Source organism: Wolffia australiana, chromosome 3 (genome assembly GCF_029677425.1).
Source record: "Wolffia australiana isolate 7733 chromosome 3, ASM2967742v1".
Lineage (NCBI taxonomy): Eukaryota > Viridiplantae > Streptophyta > Magnoliopsida > Alismatales > Araceae > Wolffia > Wolffia australiana.
Genome location: NC_135837.1, coordinates 1,398,314 through 1,405,149, shown reverse-complemented (window position 1 = coordinate 1,405,149; position 6,836 = coordinate 1,398,314).

The window sequence follows — 6,836 nt, the reverse complement described above, 5'->3', positions numbered from 1 at the left end:
TTGAAACTTGATGAATTATCTTGGTTTCTCCCCTTTTTTACTACTAATAAATGAACAAAAAATTGAAACACAACGTTACTTTGTAGCCCAAGTGACAATTAATGAGAATATTTTTTTTACAAAATAAAATCAAGATCATTAAAAACTATGCAATGGCGAAGTGAATTATGATGAGATCATAGTACAGTGATTTCAATTGCTTGAACATTTGTTATAAAATTCATTTTCAAAAGATACTAAAGAAGGACATTAAAATATCCTAAAATAATAGCACTATCTACTCTAACCCATAAATATTACATATGATAATAATAATGAATCAACATCATGGTGAATAAATATTACGTATTTAACCACTTTTAATTCAATCACACATATGTGTGCCTTTATTTCAATCACACTTCAATATATCATTTATGTTAATTGAATAAAAAAATTATTATTATTATCATATGATGTTTGTAATGTAGTCCTTCAACACATGCAATGGCGAAGTGAATTATGATGAGATCATAGTACAGTGATTTCAATTGCTTGAACATTTGTTATAAAATTCTTATTCAAAAGATACTCAAGAAGGACATTAAAATATCCAAAAATAATAGCACTATCTACTCTAACCCATATGATCAGTATGGCTGACAATGCATGCTGGCAACGCATGCAATCAGTAGTGGACCAATCGCAGGTCCTCGTTGGCCGACGCATGCACTGCAACATTTCTATGTTAAGTCACATACCTTCAGCGTGCAAACCAGATGTGCACGGAAGATGCACCGGCCAATTAGAATGCGTGGTTGCCCCATTGGCCACTGTCATAGTGTGAGGCAATGCAACGCAGAGTATACACCAACCAATCCAATTGTGCACTGCACTCCGTTGACTAACCAGAGCGTCATGAACACAAATGCATGTGGAGACAGGATGACTGGGAGCTTGTCATAAAATCCCTATAAAACACCTTGTGTTACCCAGCCTATAAAGGGAGAGATCGGAGGGATAAAGGAGAGACCAAAAGGTTGATTATCCATTTGATGAAGTATCAGCCTGGAAACAATAGAAGCTCAAGCCCCTAGAATGGATACCCAGCAGGAATCAATGCAATTTCGGCCACTGATATCTCAAATTTCTCTCTCAAAGTCTGCTGAATTTTGAGCAAAATGAATTTCATGAAGAAGAATATTTGCACTGTAAGGAGTTGCTTCGGCAATTGATTTGAGTTTGTCTAAGTTATTTCATGTACCTACAGTAGAATTCAACCACAGTTCATTTGTATTTTGAATTACCCCAACTTTCAGTCTGAATTTTGATTTCTTCTTGACTTTGATTTTCACTTTTACTAGTAAATCATTATATTAACTGCAATTGATTTCTATAAATTTTCCTAAAATTAAGTAATATCATAATTATGAATTTAATGCTTATTTTCTCTAATTAGTTGAGTAATTTCATCGGATGTGGCAAATCTTATTAAAATTGGGTTCGATTAGATATGGTTACGGGTAATCATCAACTAACCAAGAAATTAAGAATCTACACTGATTATAAAACCATCTTAATCCTAATTCATGAACATTTACATGTTAATTTGTTTCAGGGAAATATTTATTATTTCAGAAATTACTTATTCACATCATTTTCTGATTCTTAGGTATTAAAAAAAGTATGCAAAAAAATACTCAAACAAAAAATACAGAGGAATTGATGAATCTCAATTTAAAATTTAATGAAACCTTAGTGAATTGCTTCTTATCTCACTAGTTCATCCCCTATTATGAGATTTTTAAATCATTTAAGAATAACATTGACCACTACTTCCAGTGGATTCAACCCCTTACTGAGCCCTATACTTAGTATAGCATAGATAAGGAAAATTTTTACATTGCATTGCCTTAGTCTAAAAAACACAAACGACAACATAATTCACCATAATTTTTGGACTTATCAATTGGCAACATTCCGATAAAAGCTATTGTTTATCAATACTAGATATCAGTGTCCATGATGGATACCAGTATTGAAAATAGACATCATATTGATGCCTTGAAAATTATTTTTAATAGATATTATTATTTCATGTCTCAATTGAAATAAATATATATATTTTGGGAATTGGTGTTTCTAATTTTAGAATTAGAATTTAAATGTGGTAATATTTAATAATTTTTGCTGATAATATATCGTAATAGGTGTAACATCCATAAAATTATGCGGTCATAAAAAATGTATCTATAAGAAGATATTTATAGCATAAATGGAAAATATTCATTAATATAAATTAAGATATAATTATTCAATTAAATAATTTCTTGAGCCATGAAATCACAATTTCAAAATAAAAATGGTAATATAACTATTATTAAAAATATGTTTTTATTTTACATGTTTTCAGATTAATTTTGAAAATATTCATAGAATTCAACTTCCAAAATGATAAATCATGTGGATAATTAATTACTATATAATCATATTTTTACTTTTCAAAAGTATGTAGGTTTTAACAGTATATATTTTCATGTGAGAAATACTTTTAGCTTTATTTTAAATATTGACAGTATGTAAAGGGGTAAATAATAAAGCAAATGGTTAATTCATTACGTCCTAAATTATATATTTCAATTAACTATCAAACAGGAGATGTTTTAATTATTGTTATGAATAATATATAGTGGTTTAAATGTTCTATGATATATATTGTATAAAAGGCCACTGACGCCATTTATGGATTTCAATACCGGTAAGCACTATTGGTAGCCAAAGATAAAAATATTAGCAGATTATGTTATGATTTGGATGCAGATATCTGATTGTGAAATCGACATGAAAATCGGTAAACATTTATTTTGTTTACCGATTTATTCATACATCGTAAAGTAATATTTTAAATACTATGAAAGAAATATATCAGTTTCCTAGGGAAATCATTTTTCATGAAAAATTAACAGACAATGAGGAATAAATATAACTGGATTAGACTGTTACGGGAAGACCCAGTTGAAATTTTCTCTTCCTTTCTCTTGAATCTTGCAAGGAAATGTTACAGTTCATCATTTGAAATTTGGAATTGGATTTTATGTTTACTGAACGCATCTCCTCTATTTCATTACAGGTGTGACTCTTTCCCATTACATGATCGTGTGACATCATTTACTCTCCAACTCATCCGCAGGGGCTCTTAATGTTCTGGCTTGCTTTGTCAATTCATTATTCATGTCTTCTAATGTAATTTAATTTTTTTTTTATCATGGAGTACACTCCGTAAATCTTCCACAGCTATTTGGAAAGCACATCATTTTGCTCAGATTACTTATAGCTTCAAAATGTCGACCATTTAAGAATTAACGTTCTTCTCTCATATTTTATCATAATCTTAGATTCTACTATCCCATCCTTCCACATTATTATGATAAAAAACTGAATACCCTTATCAACGAATCCAACACTCTTCATCTCACAATCGTCACCTACGCGTAGTAAACTCAAGCCAATGAAGACAAAGATTGCAAAAAAGAAAAACGATAAATGTGGATGAAGAATTATTACAGTCAGACGATAGCAGGAGTTGGCGCTTCTTCTTTGTCGTTGCTTACTTCGGTAGAATGAAGAAGTTTCTGCAAGGTTTCTTTTTTTATCTGGAGGGCCTTCATCTTGACTTCGAGCTTCTCCAGCTTCTGCTTAATGGCTTCTGGGTCTTTGGTTTTTTCCTTTGCCTCCCCTTCCTTGTCCTTCCCCTTTTCCTTTGTCTCCTTCTCCTTCTTTTCCTTCTTATCTTTTTCCTTCTTCTCTGGAAGATCAGCAGTAACCTTCTGTTCTTCCATTTGATATCGAATTGATATATGGATGGATAGAAAGATTGAAAGATAGATAGATTGATGCAGGAAAATGGATAAGTTGTGGCAGTGCTTTCTGGGGGAACTTATGGAAAGAGATGGGACCATAAATAGAGCGCTCGTTTTGCCTCAGGTGGCTTAGCTTCTCACGCGGGTCGCATTTGAAGGTATGCCTGACGCTGGTGGCCTATCTATAGAATCTTTAGACGTTTGTTTGTGAATGCAGACTGCATGTTCTGAGAGAGAGAGAGAGAGAGAGAGAGAGAGAGAGAGTATGAAACCCTTCAAAGTGAAATAAAATCACGAGGGAGATAGAATTACTTTAAAAAACCAGTGATTGGTTTTTTGCTCAACCAAGTGACTAACCTAAGTACAGCACTTTGACTCATTGGACAATGTTTCAACTTTCAATTTATTCAATGTGAAAGCATTAAATGATACAAATGGCCTTGATAAGGGAGAAAAGCACATAATACCATGTTCTCCTTACATGAATAATATGATAAATAAATAGATCTCAAATATCTTACGTTGGAACCTAAGTGCATGTCATATAAGAACAGTAGCTCCTCAACTGTAACCTTTAGAAAAATATTAAAAGTTCTGAGAAAAATATTTACGTGTCTGGGTATATTCGGGACAGAATATTGTAAAAATATTTCATAGCATGTCTGTATAATTCATAAAAGTACATGGGATTATATGATGTCTTATGATAAAAGTATGACATCAGAACTCATTTACTTGGGGCAGTAAATATATTATTCATATCATTGTACTTAACAGATATGGAGACCGACTCAAACCCCAATCATTTCTGCTTAAAAAATGGCATTTGATTAAGAGAATGTACTAGACATGCCAAAGCTCAATACCAAGGTTGAGTTCACATTTTTATGCGGTGACCAAGGCCAACGAATTATTAACCACCGTAGTTTCCATATTCTCATGGGTGTACCATCATTCACCATGTCTTTGAGTGTACATGGTACCATGAGGGTGATTGATAAAATTAGGATCTGGTACATGTGCGTCTTCCAGTTAATTCTTGCCCTACATCTGGTCACTAATGGTATGTTCGTGACTCATACAAATGGAATGCATCAGAGTAAAAAATATCTTTGGAACCCTTTCTCTTTCTCTTATCTTAAAATAATGGGCTTCAAGTCAGACCTCATCTTTTTCCAGAAGCTGAGCTCCACTAACCAAGTTTAATGAAACTACTCTCCTTTTTAAATGTCATTTTACTTTAATTAAGGTTCCTTTTATGGGATTTCCTTGAATCATAGGTTTTATTCTTCACATTATTATCAGTCAAACCAAAGCCATAGGTTACCTTCAATTCACTAATTAAACATATAACTCTAAAAATACAAGATCAGTTAAACCATACCAATTCATTATAAAAATAACATTGATCCTGCTCCTAGTCAAAATAAATAGATTATAGGTATGGCTGTCAACTTTAAATTCAAAAATATAAAAGATGGAGGGTTGATACCATCTAACAATTCATGGTAATTATGTGTTAAATTATTTTCATTATCATTTCAAAATGATAAAATACGTCTAAATCACCTTTTCTGTTGAATAAATGAATACCATAATTATTTATATGTCTTGAATTATTTTATTTTTTGTCTTATTTAAGGTTTTTATGACTAACCCAACTTGAATCATTGAGTCAAGAGTATTTATTCTACATATTATTGAGGTTCAATCAAGGACTTAAGTGATGTAAAATATTATTTATGGACGCAACTAAGGAAAATAGGAGCAAGAGTTTATCCAGCCCACTTTAAGAAGTTCAAGAATATTTTTAATTACAGATGACCAAGAATTCTGATGGGAAGTCAGCTGAAATCCTCAATGAGGTTAGAATATTTATCTTAAGCAATGGCAGGCACCCAAAATTCTGGATTTTATCAACAGGTAGGGTATTTGAATTTATCTGTTTAAACTCCCTCTTTCTCCCTTGATTTTTTACCATTGGAATTTTTTCCCCATTTATATTGGTAGAGTGAAAATTCTTATCATATTTTTTTTCATTCTGGAGTCATCAATAGTGAAGTTTCAATTGGTCAGATGTTTCGAGAAGGGGATCTGGAGGAGAAGCACTGAATTTCATGGGACTACCACTACAGAGGCAATGTATTTCTTTAAGAGAACGAACATGTTTCAAGCCATCATGTAGGTCGTGTTGATGTAATAGGCTATATTATCCAAAATAATGTGAGGTCAAAACCCTATTTAAAGAGTTATGCTGGAAAACCATGATATGAAATCATATTTAGATTGAGCTGAAAATTCACATGTTGAAAGTCAATATAAGATCAACAAGCCTACAAATGAAATAAATGTTTTTTACCAACTAAAATCACAACCAATTGTGAATAATAGAAATGTCAGATCATCAGAGCATATATCCCACAATTTGAAACATAACATCTGAGAAGATATTCATGAAGAACTCCATGAAATCTACAATTTAATGAGGGGAAAATGCTAAGGTGATAACTGAAAGCAAGAGCCTCATCAAGCTCAAAGTTAAGCTAACTCTAACAATGATATAGTACACAAATAAGGGCATGATATGGTAAATTTACAATCAAACACATGCACTCTCATTCATTCTCCTCAAGTTCCAAAATAAAATTCAGCAAGAAAAGACTATTTCTTGAACCATTCAGGCAGGTAAAAATTATCATACCTTTGGTTTATTTCTTTCTCCATATTACATCATTTGTTAATTTTTAAGGGGAAACACAATCTGTATTAAGATAAAGTGGATAAAATTTAATTACACAATCTGTTATAAAAATTGAATAGAATACCAAATAATCAAAGGGACTTTGGAGGGATGGCATTCACTAGATCACTTTTAAAAAAACCACCAGCATAAATGAAATTCAAAAATACATTTATTTTTTATTGAGAGTTGGTAAAGTGTAATCCAAAATTATAAAGATATGGTTAGTTAAAGGTTATGTGATGCTGGATTGATCG